The sequence below is a fragment of the Protopterus annectens genome, chromosome 3.part1, assembly GCF_019279795.1.
Source record: "Protopterus annectens isolate FY-2018-M chromosome 3.part1, PAN1.0, whole genome shotgun sequence".
NCBI lineage: Eukaryota > Metazoa > Chordata > Ceratodontiformes > Protopteridae > Protopterus > Protopterus annectens.
In genome coordinates, this window is record NC_056732.1 from 1,639,073,927 (window position 1) to 1,639,091,170 (window position 17,244).

The window sequence follows — 17,244 nt, forward strand, 5'->3', positions numbered from 1 at the left end:
CTTCTATCTCAGTTCTCAGCTTCTTCTGATTTCCCAGATTTGCTGCCATTACCACTGTCTTATCTGTACTTAGTTTCAAACCATGTGCCTTCAGTTTTGCATTCCATCTCCCTATCCTTTGCTGAAGTTCTTGCTCAGAGTCTACCTGTAATGCCACATAGGTTCATAGGTAGGTACTAGGCTATCAGCACAATTGCCTAAGTAAGCCTAGCCAACATGGTTCCCTGGCTTACGCCACCCAGAGCCACAGAAGTGATCCCCGGGATGTATTTCCTATTTCCCATCCACTCATCAAGATTTTTCTTGAAGAGTGCTAATGAGGAACTTTGCTTGACATAGATGGGTAGCTTGTTCCAGCGTATGGGAAGTCTCTAGGACAGGAATCTATCCCTCCAGCATGTCCTGTTTATTGTGGTGACAAGGTTTAGGTCCCTAGAGCATGTAGCATCATCTGCATTTAAGAACTTTATTGATCTGTCTCCTCTGATCTGTTTGCTAATATAATCCATCACCAGTAAGAACAGCAGTGGGCTCAGTGCTGAACCCTTTTGCACACCCACTCCCACTGTGAAGCTCTCTGTGAGACTGGACACTGTTTGTACTTGAGTCATTGGGTCCTTGTACATAGCCTGAACTCATTCTGCCAATGTTTTTGGGACTACAAACCACCACAGTATTACCCAAATCAGCTTTCTTGGGACCTTGCCATAATCTTTCTCAAAGTCTAGGAATGCCCAGTTATTTATTATTTTATTTGTTCATTTGCAGTTTGTTTGCCAGGAAAGTCCATTGGGCCACAAAGCGCTCATTTTCAATGGAGTCCAGGGGAGAAAAGCTCCATAAAAATTACACATTGCACATATACATTACAGATTATCTCATAGGAATACAAAGTAAATATGATAAGAAAAGGTTAACAATGGTAGAATACATCAGTATAGTTCATTAAACAGCAATAAAAAGCACTTTTTTTTTTTTACAAAAGTAGCAGCATAAGGTAACTGTTAAGTAGTTGGTCAAATAGTTCAAATAGAGCTGTGGAACTATAGGAGGCAGTGATGGCATATTTAGTTCTAGGAGAGTAGAAAGTGGTATTAGAAGGATTAGGTAGGATGTGAACAGGAGCACTTCCATTGTGAAGTTAGGTGAGAGTGCAGCAAGGTTTTAAATGAGGAGAGACTGCTGGTGATGTGGATAGGAGATGGTAGAGAATTCCAGAGGAGTGCAAGAGAGAAGGACATTAGGTGATTCCCAGCTGGACGTGTGGGTTTGTGCAATTTAATTAGTTTTTGGGAATTAGATCTTAAAAGTCATTCTGGTTCATGCATTTCAAAGGTATTGGCTAGGGAGGGACAAAGAGAGGGGCTGTAAATGAGTTTGTGTGCTTGGATGAGTTGGGTATAAGTGAGGAGGTTAGGTAGCTCACGCCAGTTTAGTTGGTGAAGAGAATTACAATGGTGAGAAATGGCCCTGTAACCTGCCGCAAATTTTGTTATCTTGTTATAGCAAGAGGAGAGTTTTGTTGAGGGAGGATTGCAGGTTGGTGAGGATAAATGCACCATATAGGAGGGATGGGATGAGATAAGTATTGGCTGGTATGAGCCTAGTGGAAGGAGAGATATAACAATTATGGTGATATAGCATACCAAGTTTTTTGTGTTTTTTTTTATATTTACTTGTAAATGTTTGTCAAATTTTAGTTGATCATCTATGAGTACTCCTAGTAGTTTAGTGTCAGAGACTATTTCTAGGGGAGTATTGTTTTTGTTGTTGATTATGAATGAGTATTTATCTACGGAGGAAGTTTTGGACGTGGTGAATAGCATAAGTTTAGCTTTGGTTGCATTAAGAGCCAGATGGTTGCTAGCATCCACTGCTCAGTAGAGGAGAAGGCACTTTGGGTAAGCTTAGTTAGAGTGGGGATAGAAGGGGAGGAGCAGATAATGGTAGAATCGTCGGCATATTGGATGAGGCTGGAGTTTGGAATGGCTTGGTAGAAGTCGTTAATGAATATATTGAATAGTAGGGGGGCTAAAATGGAACCTCAGGGGACTCCTGTAGGAGTATTAAGGAAGGGTGAAGTGGCTTTATTCCATTTGACTGCTTGTTGTCTGGTTGTGAGGTAGCTGGAGAACCACTTAGTGCAGGAAGGGGATAGGTTTAGTTTGGAGAGTTTATTAAGAAGCAGGTTGTGGGAAATAGTGTCAAATGCCTTGGAGAGGTCAAGGAGAAGGGTTGGCATGAGATGGCTGGAATTGTGGGCTTTTGTAATCGTTTCAAGAAAGAAGAGGGCAGTGGAGATGCTATGATCAGGTCTGAATCCATGCTGTGTGGGGGTAAGAACTGGTTGTTGATGAGATAGGGTAAGAGTTGTAGGTGGATACATTTTTCAAGACGCTTAGAAATAGGAGATAAGATAGCAATAGGGTGGACATTTGGAATGTCATTACTATTGCCTCCTTGATGTAGAGGAATAATAAAGGCTTTTTTCCAGAGCTGGGGAACCTGGCTTTCTGAGATAGACCGATTAATTAGTATGCTTATAGGGAGAGCAATGGCTTCTGCAGCTACTTTTAGGAAGTAGGAGGGAGTTTCAGCAGGGACACTGAAATCAGGTTTTAATTTAAGGAGAAGTTTTTTTTTATGGTGGATATAGAGATGGGATTGATAGAGAAGGGTGGAGGTTGGGGGCAAGGGATGCTAGGGGAGGAAGGGATGGGTGCAGGCTGAGGAGGGGTTGTAGAGGTGTTGGTGAAGGATGATGTTAGCTTGCTTATGGACTCTATGAAAAAAGAGTTAAATTGGGTGGCTAAGTCCATGTCAGAGGCATCTGGGTTAGGGAAAAGTTTTTCTTTTTTTCCTGGGCTGAAGAGAGATGAGATTCCTTTCCAAAATAGTTTGGGATTGGTGTTGTGGTTGTTTTGGGGAGTGGAGAAATAGGCTTTGCAGTCTGAGGTAATACATTTTTTTGACTTTATTTCACGGTGTTTTATATTCATTAAGGGTGAAAGTGGTTTTATTTTTATGGTAACGTGTCCAGGCTTTGTCACAGAGTCACATAGTAGCTAATGTATTTTTGGTTAACTAGGGTACAGGGTTACTTTTTGTATGTTTTGTTTTTAGAGGGGCAAAGGAGTTAAGCAGGTTTGTGAAAGTAGAGTTAAAGTAGGAGAGAGCATTATCTAAGGGAAGAATCTTTAATGGGTTCCATTTTGTGTTTTTAGTGCATTTGAGAAGGTTTCAGAACTGAAGTTTTTTTAGGCAGCGAGTGGAAATATAGGTGTGAGTTAGCTGTATGGAAGAGGGGAGACGGTGGGCAAAAGTGGGGAAGTGGTCAGCTAGTGGGTCTGGAAGAATACCACTATCCAAGATATAGTGAGTTTGGGATACTAGAATCCAATCTATTGCACTTCCAGTAATGGAGTTCTTGGAAGGCCTGGTAGTGGAATTGATTAGCTGTGTAAAGTTATATAAGTTAATATTGAGTGAGTTAGTGGGAGATTGGGTTGTGGCCCAGTTTATATTCACATTCCCTAGGATTATGATTTCATGAATAATGTCGGTGGAGACCCAAGAGAGAATATCTTCAAGGGATGAGATATTGTCTCCAGGGGGAATACAGAGGGAGAGAACAAATATGAACTTATGCTTGTTTAGGTGGAGTAGGGCTGATATCATTTCTGCCTTGCCAATTTAGGGAAAGGGTTTGGTATAGGGGTGACTAAGAGGGATGCTGAGTAAAGGAGTGCTACACCCCCCCCTTTTTTGTATTCTGCCATTCCTTAACATGCGGTAGTTGGGAGGAGTTATTTCAGAATCTTTTATGAAGGGCTTAAGCCAGGTTTCTGAGATGGAGAGAGTATCGGACTGGTTATGTAGAAGCCAGGCATGAAGGTTTGGAATTTTGTTACATAGGCTCAGAATATTTAGAGCTGAGAAGTGGAGAGGTTTGCCTGGATTCAGTGTGGTAGATGGGCCTGGGTTTGGGTGGCTGTCCCTGGAGAGAAGGATATTGATAAGATGATGGATGAGGTATTTGGTTTGTTTGGGGTGTAGTATACAGGTAGAGAGTTTTGTGGACATTAGTGTAGTTAGTTGGGAACAGTGTTTTTAGAGGCTCTCCTCATCTCTAGCTTCTTCTCGACTATCTGTTTCACTACAAACATTGAGTTAGTAGTTCTGCATCCTAATCTGAATCCAAACTGCTCAACTCCCATCTTACATCGTACTACTAATTTTATCAATCACCCTCTCTAGAACATTCATGCAAGGTGACAGGAGTCTGATACCTCTGTACTGCCACAGTTGTGCATGTCCCCTTTTCTCTTGTACACTGGTGTGAGGATGCTTATCCTCCAGTCATCTGGATACACCTTTCCCCCCACAGTGCTATGAGTACACTCAGGAGCTATTTCTCCCCTACCTCACCCAGTGACCCAGCATCTTTATCTGCTGTGACCCCATCTGAGTCTAATGCTTTCCTGACTTCATTTTCTTTAATGCCGTTCTTACTTCTTCTAGGCTGGGCTTCTCTTCTTCTCATTGTAGGCTGTTTCTGGGGCAGTACAGCTTCTGTGGGGTTTTCGTTATTCAGAAGCTGCTGGAAATACTCCTTCCATCTGCCTTTGATGTTCTGTGAACTGGTGAGCAGGTTGTTGCTGGCATCCCTTATGAAGGGTGTCTGACTATCTTCTTTATCTTTCTGTCTTTGCCTTGCAACCTAATATAGTTTCTTTGTGCCACCTATTGAGTCACTTTCCAGAAGTTGGCAGAGTGCCTCCGATGCCTTGTTATTTGCTATTGCAACTCATTTCTTAGCTTCTTTGTTAGCCAACCAGTATTTCTTTCTAGTCTTGTCAGTCTTTTCTATCTCCCATGTTTTCCTGCACTCCTTCTTTCTTTTGATGACTTCCTGGATTTCTGCATTCCACTACCAGCTTTCCTTATGTACCTTATTTCCATACCTGGCTCGGCCACATGTCAGTTCTGTAGTCCTCACACATGCTCTTTTGAGGCACTGCCATTCTTCTTCAACTCCACCTGTTTCCTCCTCCTCTTGGGGTGCCAGAGCCCTGAGTAATTCCTTGAACTGTTGTACTTTCTCTCCAGTCAACCTGCAGGTCTTCAGCCTGGTCTCTGTTGAGCCTTCTCTGACCACTGCTTGCAGCTGATGTTGGAAACCAGTGGTTTATGCTGTAGGCTGACTGTCTCATTGTTGTGGCTTTGCAATCATTGATTCTATCCCAGTGCCCTTTCCTTATTAGGAGGAAGTCTACCTGAATTGCATGTTGGCCACTCTTGTATATGATCTTGTGACTATCTCTTTCTGAACCATGTCTTGGCTACTATCAAGCCATGTGCTATACAGAAGTCTAGAATGGCCTTTCCTTCTTTATTCCTATTGCCCCACCCATTTGGACCCAGGCAGTCCTCATATCCTGTTCTGTCTGTCACAATATGTGCATTCAAGTCACCCATTATCAACACCAATTTATGTTGTCTTGTTTTATGTAGTAGGTCCTGCAACTGCTGTCTGAATGCACTCTTGTCCTCACTATCACAACCCTGTTGTGGGGCATAGGTTGAGATTGTGAATACTGCCATATCATTACACTGGAGTCTGATTGCCATGAGGCTGTCACTAATTCTGATGATTCCCCTCACTGCCTTCTGAAGCCTTTCTCTCACCACAATCCCCACACTATTTCTAGCCTGTCCTCCTGAGTAGTAGACTCTAGATCCCAAGCCAAGTGGCTTTGCTGCACTGCCCTTCCATCTTGTATCTTGGATACATAGGATGTCCAGCCTCCTCCATATTATCATGTCATCGACTTCCAAGCTGCATCCTGTCAGTAAACCTACATTAAGCGTAGTAATTCTCAGTTCATGTTTGGCAGGTTAATTGGTTTTACATCTAGCCTTCACTCAATAGAGCTATCCCAGGTAACCCAGGTTGGGCAAGGCTGGCCAGCAGTTTATTGACCCAGGGCTGCTGGGCTTTATTTCAGGCACACACTGGCCGATAGGGGCACATACACCCCTCCCACAGTTAGCATGGTTCCCTGGCATAGGTAAGAGTAGGCCGGATCCTCAACCCACTTATCACTTGTAACTACTGATGCCCATTTTGCTGACATTAGTCAACGTGACATGAGGCATATTTTACATCACTGAGTGGCTAGCCCTGCCATGTTTTTCAGTGTGCTATCCATATCCAGCCACAGCTGAAAAAATAATTACTTTTGAAGAACAAGTGGTGGATGATTAAACCGTCATCTTGAGAAAATGACAATATTTAAAATACACAAGACAGGTACTTGCAATGCAAAATCTTACATACAAGTGGTTCTGATAGCAGGTAGAAAAAGAAGCAGGATGTTTAGCATAAATTGAAGGTAAGTAAATGATTAGACTGAGAAGTAGGTGTCCCTTATCTGTAAATAATATGCATTCTGTATGAAGACTAGATCAAGAATGGCTGAGTCAAATCAACAGCATTACATTTATAGTTTTATTTACTGATCATCAGGGTAAGCTAACTTATAGGTTCTTAGGTTCATAGGTTGGTACTAGGTTATCGGCCCTAGGGCCTATACAAGCCTAGCCATAACAATTCCCTGGCTATTTCTTCCCACACTATTTACTTCCCTGGACCCTGTCTAGTAGTGCAACTGACGTGATCCCTGGTGTGAATTTCATTTCTCCCATCCAATTGTCAGGGTTCCTTTTGAAGAGGGCCAAAGAGGTGCTCTGCTTGACATGTATGGACAGTCTATTCCAGAGTCTGGGGAGTCTCTGGGTCAGGAACCTATCCCTCCAGTATGTTTTGTTTATTATGATGACAAGGTTTAGATCCGTGGAGCATGTGGATCTGACGGATTGGGATTTCCTTTAAGTGTAGCATGTCCAACAGCTCAGGGTTTGACATGGCCTTGTATGTTAAGCAGAGATCACCTCTGAGTAGAAGATATGCAGCAGAGTATAGTTGGAGTTTTTTAAGGCAGTCAGCGTAGGGCATCTGCTTTGGGCCTGTGATTCTTTTAGTGAAGTATTTCTGCGGCCTTTCCAGTTGTTGCAGATGTCTTGAGAGGTACATACCAAATGGGGTGTTGTATTCTGTAATGGGTCTAATGAGGAATGAGTACAGTGGGGCAATGACCTCCTTTTTTCTGGATGAAAAGCCCTTAGTGATGAGGTGTGCCACATAGAAGGATTTCCTGACTGTTGTGGCAATGTGGTTATCGAACGTGAGACCACTGTCCACCTGTGTCCCTAAGTCTCTTATCACACTTTCGGTGTTTAGTGTACTTCCATCTATGTGGTAATTCATGGGTACATGTTTTTTCTCAAAGGGGATAACTATACATTTCTTGGCATTGAGCTTGAGCCCATGGCTCTGGCACCAAGCATCTGTTTCTGTAAGGCCCTTTTGTAGAGTATCCACATCATTTGGGGATTCAGTAATGGCTCCCAGTTTGCAGTCATCTGTGAACTTTGTTAGCCAGAGTCCCTTAGTGTTGGCCTGTACTTCAGAGAAGTAGATACCAAACAAGAGCGGTCCCAGGACTGAACCCTGAGGTACTCCACTTGTCACTTTTCTGGAGCTGGATTTGGAGTCGGCTACTTTTACAGTGTGGGTTCTTTCAGCAAGCCAGTTGGCAACCCATCAAGTGACGTAGGGATTAATGCCCAGCTTAGTAAGTTTATCTATGATTCCAGAGTGGGGGATGGCATCAAAGGCCTTGGCGAGGTCCAGATAGGCTGTGTGGACCGCCTTATCCTTGTCCACGGCTCTGGAGACTGATTCGAAAAAGTCAATCAGGTTCAGAAGACAAGATCGGCCCTTCACAAACCCAAACTGGGTGGGGTCCAGTGTTTGAAGGTTGCCAATGTCTTTGTTTATAAGTTCCATGATAATACATTCCATGGCCTTTCAGATCTGGCTCGTTAGACTGATCCCCCCTTGTGGAGTGGGATAACTGTAGCTGTGTGCCACTCAGTGGGCACGAAGCCTGAGGTGAGGCTATGATTAAACATGACACTTAGGTGAGGTGCCAATTCATTTTGTAGTTCATGTAGTACACAGCCCTGGATGTCATCTGGTCCCATGGATGCTGTATTTGTAGCTTTGGAGAGTGTGTTTTTTACCTGTGTGGCCGTTATTACCGGAATTTGGCAATCTTCTGGTACTGAGATGGGCCGTTTAGGGGGTGAGAGGGCGGTGAAGTTGGCACTGACTGAACAGAAGTCCCACATCATCTAAGGCCTACAAGATAAAAGTTATTATCAAGTCATAGTCTATAACTGTTGTGCTTTAGGCATTCACAGTGAGACTTCCCTGAAAATAATACTGGCTTGTTAGTGTTTTCTGATATCAGAGAATAATCTGTTCATTCTTTGGACCAAGTAAGTGACAAAATAAGTAGGCCTTTTTCTTACTAGCTGTAGTATATATTAATGAAACCTGTAACTACTGCACACTACATTATTTTGCTCTTTTCCTTCTGTCATCATGACATGAAAAAGTGATGTCCGTATACTGCAAGCTAACTTGACTGGCTATAGGTGCCAACAAGTATAAGCTTAGCTGCAACTTTCTTTCTTCCTACATTTGGTTATGGATAACTAAAGCTCCAGAAAAAAGCATTCATAACTATCCATCTGCCATATTAACTGAATAGGAAGCAGTCAGGAAAATAATTTCAGAGCAACTACTTCAACATAATTTAAGTTCTTTTATTAACTTTTGTTAACTGAGCACCCATACTAGACAACCATGTCCCTTTTCCGAAATTACCTGGGAGCACTCTGTGATCAAGTGATTTACTCAGATTCATAAAGTCAGCAAATGGAGGTGGAAGTAATCATACCCTGTACCCTGCCCCTAACTACAAGAAGCAGTTTGTCACTAGCTAAAAAGGAGTGTTTCATAAAACGTTCAATACAGATGTTCTTAAACACAGCGAAACACACTGCTTATTGAGAAAAAATATTCCACATCTTAACAAATGTTCAAAACTAATCATGAAGTCCACATATTATACAAAACAAGGTGGTCAGATCCAGTCAGTTGTAACCTGTAAAATGAAAATACAGCAACCATTAGTTAAAATTCTTTGGACTTATCAGTTCATCTCTATTGGAAAGGTTCCTTGCTAAACTAGAATGAAATCCATATATATTATACACATTGTGGTACTGTGCCTTATAACATTGATATAATTGCTATTGTGGATGCTATATAAATTGGGTGGTTATGTACAGAGTTAGCATGTTTCTCTTGTCTAACATTTGTATTCAAAACTCTAACCAGTTTTGTTAAGGCATTATTAAGGTACTCATTTTAGGTAGCTTCACTAGCTTTTACTCTGGTATTGCTAATCTATACCTAGTTCTTACTTGTTATGCAATGACATATCTATTTCGTGGAATTTGTTGGATGACCCATGTAAAGAGCTTATGTTTCAGTATGAAATGTACATGGCAAATGAAGAAAAAATGGAAAAAAAAGGAGGCAACAAAACATTAATAATAAGAAAAGAAAGACAAAGTCATAATGTGCATAATTATTTCAGTTGTGAGACTATTGCCCTCAAGGGGATGAACTTGGAGCCACAGAGACCACAATGCATGAAACAGCATCACCATCAGAACCTGTTGTGGTCGAGGAAATATGCATCACTGAGAAATGGTTTTAAGTATAATTGTGGGTTTGAGGTAGAGAACAAAGGGCTTTAAACAAATTATTTGCTGACAGCAGCCTACATTTAACTATAGACATGTTTTTCGCACTCCCTTTTTCTACTTACTACAAAACAGATCAGATTGCAAGGAAGTAGACTGCCTTGTTATGAAATGTATACTTTTTTAAGGTTGCCATCTTTTATCTTGCAATCTGATCTCTTTTGTATAAAGCCGAAAAAAGCTATGGGGAAATGTCTGTAGTTTCACAAAGCAGGTCACTACTGGCATTTCTGGCAGCACTGTACACTCAGAGCTTTGCTTTCTAGTTTACGTTTCTTGCTACAATTCCCTTAAGGAATATGCAGTTTTGTACAGTACTTAAGTTTTTATATTGATATAATAGTTTTATGAAAGTGCTAACACTGTTCCTGTTGTACCTGTGCAAATTATTAGCAAGAAAAAAATAACAGCAATATAAAAGTAACAACAATTGTGGTACCTATCGAATGCTGATTTTTAGGATCTTTCAGTTATGATAATAGTATGTAAGGAGTGCTTCATACAACATGCTATTCTAGTGCAGGGAATGAAGAATGTGCCTTTTTAATTTTTTTATTTATTTATTTTTCTACATTTAACCCATTTTACAGGTGAGTGCAATGTCATAAACATAAGAGGAATATGTGACTTTATCTTTATTTAAGCAAAACTGGTAACTATTCAGCACATTTCTTTTGGTTTTTACAAGTCTGTTTTTTTCCTGTTACTTACCACACTTTATTATATCACAACAAATGGTGAAACTCACTCAGCATGCATTGCATTGCATGCTGGAACTGGTCAACTTCCTAATAAAGTTGATTACTTTAAGTCAAAGGATAACTAACAAAAAGTGACAAGACCCTTGCAAAATATTATGAGAGTTTTTTTTTTTGTAACAGACTTTTATTTACCAAAAACATCAATAAAGAAATAAGCTAAAAAACAATACCTTAAATACACAGTGCAAAAGATAAGTTTCACATATTAAAACAATATGAAAAAAGTAGTAAAAAGAGATTAAATCAAACAATATACAGTTCCAAGTATCAATAATCAAAAGAAAGAAAGAAAAAAAAATGATTATTGCTTATTGTCATGACCAAACAGATGCCTCACAGCAAGAGGTTCTCTAGTTCGAGTCTCGGCTGGGGTGCTTTCTGTGTGTAGTCTGCATGTCCTCCCTGTGGTCGCATGGGTTTCCTCCAGGTGCTCCGATTTCCTCCCACATCCCAAAGACATGCAGTGGGTGGATTAGACACTCCAAATTGGCCCTAGGTGTGAGTGTGTGTGTGCGTGTGTGTGTGTGTGTATGTGTGTGTGTGTGTGTGTGTGTGTGTGTGTGTGTGTGTGCCTTCTGTGGAAGGTTGGGCGCCGGGCTGGCAACTCGGCACCGTAAAACTCCACTGCCAATCATGAGCGGACAGATGATCTGCTGTGGCGACCCCTAACCGGGAAAAGCCGAAAGAAGAAGAAGTCATGACCAAACAGAAATATACACCTTAATTCCTCTAAGCATGTACTCATTTTTGTGGTTTTAGTGTTCCCTTTATTTGGCAATGTAAAATATATATCTTAAGAAACATCAACGTGAATTGTTTTCCGATGTTTTAATATGAGTGTTATGTCTGTAATGGATAGCAGGACTAGCCACTAGACAATTTTGGTTAACTTGAAGCCAGTATCAAAAATGTCAAGTAAGCAAAATTTTAAATACAGGTATGAAGGGTTAGTGTATCTGACTGCATGGGGGGACTCCCCTCCACATACCCAAGGTGAAATATGTGTGTCTGACTGCATGGGGGGACTCCTCTGCACATACCCAAGGTGAAATATGTGTACCTGACTGCATGGGGGGACTCACCTCCAAATACCCAAGGAGACATATGTGTATCTGACTGCATAGTGGGGACTCCCCTCCACATACCCAATGTGACATATGTGTGTTTGATTGCATGGGGGGATTCTCCTCCACATACCCAAGGTGACATATGTGTCTCTGACTGCACAGAAGACTCCCGTCCACATACCCAATGTGAAATATGTGTGTCTGACTGCATAGGGAGACCCCCCCCACATACTCAAGGTGACATATTTGTATCTGACTGCATAGTGGGGACTCCCCTCCACATACCCAACGTGACATATGTGTATCTGACTGTATATGGGGACTCCCCTCCACATACCCAAGGTGACATATGTGTGTCTGACTGCATGGGGAGACTCCTCTCCACATACCCAAGGTGATATATGTCTGTCTGACTGCATAGGGGCACTCCCCTCCACATACCCAAGGTGACATATGTGTATCTGACTGCATAGTGGGGACTCCCCTCCACATACCCAAGGTGACATATGTGTATCTGACTGCATAATGGGAGACTCCCCTCCACATACCCACGGTGACATATGTGTATCTGACTGCATGGGGGGGGACTCCCCTCCACATACCCAAGGTGACATATGTGTATCTGACTGCATAGGGGGACTCCCCTCCCCATAGCCAGGGTGACATATGTGCATCTAACTGCCTGGGGGGGACTCCTCTCCACATACCCAAGGTCAAATATGCGTGTCTGACTGCATGGGGGGACTCCCCTCCACATACCCAAGGTGACATATGTGTATCTGACTTCATAGGCGACTCCCTTCCACATACCTAAGGTGAAATATGTGTGTCTGACTGCACTGGGGACTCCCCTCCACATACCCAAGGTGAAATTGGTGTATCTGACTTCATAGGGGGACTCTCCTGCACGTGCTCAAGGTGAAATATGTGTGTCTGACTGCATGAGGGGACTCCCCTCCACATGCTCAAGGTGAAATTAGTATATCTGACTGCATAGGGGACTCCCCTGCATATGCTCAAGGTGAAAGTTGTGTGTCTGACTGCATAGGGGGACTCCCCTGCACATGCTCTTGGTGAAATTGCTTGAATGCCAGTAGCATGCATAAAAAAGGAAAATTACATACTGCTGAATGTGGTTTCCCATAGGAAATCACTGATGGTGCAGTGCCATCAATTATTTGCTTGTTATAGGAGATTACTCCCTTCCTTAAGTTGATACAACTATGGAGTTCATTTATATAAGTTGGAGGGGTATGGGGTGCTTATCCCCCAAATTGGGGGGGTGCAGGGGGCTTGCCTCCTTTAAAAGTTCATAACAAAATTCACCCTTTTGACTTTCAAGCAGTTTTTTTTCTTTTTCTTCCTTTTGGGCATGTTGACTTTATAGTAGAACCCATAGGTGGTGGCCAAATGAATTATGATTCAACTATACTGACTGTGAGGGCATCCCACAACATATGCAAATAGTTGGCATCTTGCTGATTTGCACCTCCATCATGTTACTGTATGCCATTCCTTTTCTGAAAATTCTTTTGATAAGAGCTACCAGAAATTAAGTCATTTAAAGTATTTATAAGCTGAGGCTAATATGTGCCTAAGGTTCAGACATAACTCTTATCAAATTCCTATTCCTTCTCTAGAACAGCACTTACTACAAAACCTCCCCTTGTGGTCTCGTCTTCATTAGCAATGTTCATGCCTATCTGATTAGTAAGTTCATGGCTTAATGAAAACATTTTGAAAAGTAGACTATAAATACTGCGAGGGCTAAATCTGATTGGTAAAGCACATTGAAGATAGAAGAACATCTGGGCTATGGCTAAGTAATTGTAAATACTGTCTCCATTAAGTTGTTGCCTACCCACCAATGTTCAACAAGTTTATTCACTTATTATTTACTGCCATTTGTTTACTGGGAAAGTCTGACTGTGTCAAAAGAGTCCATTTTCAGTGGACGCCCAGGGGAGAAAATGTTTAGTTAACACAACTAAGTGAAAAAAAGTCTTGGTAGGATAGGTAGTCAAGTGTTTGCAGTTAGAAACAGAGAAAAACACACATTTTTACAGTAAAAAAGTAACAAATATTTATAGTTCTGATGTGGTATACGTTTTAACTTTGCAGTAAAAGCAAAGCAACTAAAGAGATGTCTTCATGTTTTGTTGCATTGTGAAGGTCATACCAAAATATGATATTCACAAATGTGCACCACTCCCAAAAATAATATAAAGCATAACATTATTTATGTCAAAATAGCCCAGTTTTGGTGGTGGCCAGGGGAGAAAAACTCCAGTTAACATAATTAAGTACAAAATAAAAAATCTTGTTAAGTTAGACAATCAGTTCTTTATAACAGTAGAAACAGTGAGAAAAACATAAATTGTTACAATAAGAATGAAACAAATATTTATAATTCTCCCTTGGTCTACTTTTTTATATTTTCAGTAATGGCAAAGGAACTTAAGAGATACCTTCATATTTTATACCATTGTGAAGGTCATACCAAAAGATAATATGCATGAATATCCCCTACCCCTAAAAATAATAAAAAGGTTAGCATTATTTGTATTAAAATATTATTAACATAGTTGAAATCATATGTCTCTTCACACATGCACACACACACACACACACACACACACACACACACACACACACACACACACACACGCGCACACACGCACACACACACACGCACACACGCACACACACACACACACACACACACACACACACACACACACACACACACACACACACACACACACACACACACACACATATACACGTGCACACATTACAATACACCTAATAAACCTTAGCTTGCAAAACCAGAACCTAAGCTGTAGTTTCCTGAGTCCCAAACAATTTTCCTCTCTACAGTTCCATGGTGGTGGTGGTGGTGGTGCAGATTACGTATAACAGTACTACTTCAGGTAAAACCCTAAGTGGGTGTAGGTGCGGTCTAGCTTGAGTAAACTAAAATAATGGAACTGTCCTAGCATAATGTATCATTTCCAATAGACCCAGTCTACCATCTCCTACAGATGTCATCAGTCTTGCACAAATCCCTCTAACTTGGATATCTTAGCCTGTCTCCCACATTTGTGGGAGATGCTTCCAATATAAAAATAAATTTAGCAGGAGGAGCACTTTGATGTTAATGACTCTTTAGATATGGAAGACAAATAGACTTCCTGGTATCTATTTTCATCAAGTATTCTCGTGTGAGTGGAGGGAGATGGTTGTATTCAACTGAATAACAGATTCAAAGGATGGTCTAATCATGATAATAGATTTCTTCTATGAAGATACAAAGCAAAGGAAAAAGTGGATTTCTTGTCTGGTTCTTTTCAGTACAAAACTGATTGAGCACCAGTCATTTGTAATAATCTCATTTGTAATAATCCGAGCTACCATTTGAATATATAATATCTTGCAAAGAGAAATTAAATTCCCTTTAATGATTAAGGTAGTCAAAAGTATTAAACAAAAATCCAGTGCAAGTGAATCAAAGATCGCATTAAAATCAGTAGAGTGCTGCGACAGGAAAGGTGTTTGTTACTTCTTGGCTGAATGCATTAAAAAATCTGAATATATCCAAGCTTCCTAGTCTACCTTTAATGAAACCCTGATGGGTTACTCCAGCCAAACTGGGAATGAATTTCTATAATCACTCCATTGTTTTCCTGGCTAAGATTTCTGATGTCCAGTTGCACAGGTGAATTCAATTAGTATGTAATGTTCTAGATCTTTAGTATCCTGGCTTTCTTTTCAAAATGTCGCTATAAAGACTAAATTTGATGCATACATCATAACCAGCTTTGTAATCTGTTTGTGAGGAGAGCAGAAAATTTACTTTCTCAGTTTTTTTTTTACTTATTTAAAAGTTTTAAAGAGGTCAGTGTGGGTAGCATCCCAGAGCATTACATACTTTTAATGTATAGATTACCTGACAGAGTGGATAGTTTAACATTTTCAGGTCTTTCAAGACTGAGAGAAAACTTTGGGGTAATTATCTTGGAAAAAAATATTTACTTCCTTCTGGGGTACCTCACAGTGGCTTGTGTAATGTTATGTAATCAAATTCATCAGGAAAGAATGTATATCTTTACAGGAATAACACAACTGGCCTTGAATATCTTGAATAAAACTAATAGCTTTCTCACATTTCCCTGTGAGTCTTCTTGAGAGTAATTTCATGTTTTTTAAGTAGTTGCCCCAAAAATTGTACTTACCCATTGGACTGAATCACATTTTCTTAAAAGGCATGGCGTTCCTGTTTTGAACTCTGAACATGTACAGGCATAAGGCAATATTTTCACATGCTGCTTTATGATATTATCTTTGTAGTGCCTCTGTATCAGTTTGGCTTGAGTAGAGTCCAATATTTTTCCCTACTCAAATTGATAACCTTATAAACTAAAACTATTTAGAGGTCCCATAAATACTTATACCTTATCTTTTCTCCCAAAGTTGCATTATTCTATCTCCTAAATATTTTCTATGATCCGCATAAAGAGAACTTAATCTCCAACCGTGCCCCTTACAGAACTATCTAAAATTCTCAATTTCAAGTTTCATCAAACTGCGATCTGACTGTAGTGTGGAAATAATGTTGACCTAGCTGACGTGGACTAGAATACCTATTACCAGAAATGATTTGGGAAAATCTATTCAACGTGTTCCTCACTAGTGGAGCCAAGTAAGTGCAATTGTTTCAATAAGAAAGACAGGAATTCTCACTCTCTGCCTGGAAAGCATATCGGTAAGCATTTTATCTAACATCAATATATTAATCCTTCCACCAAACCGACCCCCTGTAATGACTGGATACACTTGTCTACCTCACATATTGTTTAAAGCATCCCTGAAGTAATCAGAAAAGTTAACATCTTCACTGATGGGCCCTTAGAAAACTACCAAATACATTCCTTTCAAGGTATAGACATAAGTTACACACTACCTATCATCTTTGTCTTCAATATATCATAAATTGGAAGCATTGCTTAGACATTCTTTTTGGATTATTGTTTACTTCGAAGAGTTCAGCAGAGTAGATTTTTGGTACTTGGAAGCATTTCTCAGCCATTCTTTTTGGATTATCCTAAACTGTGTCATCCTAAAGTTGCTTTGCACAGGGATACAGCCTTACCTTTGGCCTTAATTAAGGAGGCAAATGAGGCCCTCTCCATCCAAAATCTCAGTACTTCCTGATACTTTGATGGATGCAACTTGCTTGCTAAAAATGCTGGCTATGAATTCAACTGACTAAAAAGAGAACGATTTTTATAATGCACATTGATGGTCCTGATATTCTAAGTCACAAATTTTAAAGTTAGCTGAGTTGCAGAATTTATGGAATTAAAAGCTTCATTATTTATTATAATGTGGACACAGGCAGTCAGCTGCAACTATTCTATACAAGAGAGCTTATAAGCAGAAAATAAATCAAAAAAGATATTCAGCTAACCTAAAATGCGTATTGTAAACAATGCTAATAACAAAAAAAAGAATTAATCTTATACATTAAAGTGAAGTTAAGACAGAGTAACAGCCTGAAACTTATGCCATACTAGACAGAAGGTTCCCAAGTTAATCCTTGGAAGTGGCAGTGTGTTTATTACCATGAAAGGCCCTTCCACGTGAAAAGTCAATCTGGGTTTTTTGAAATA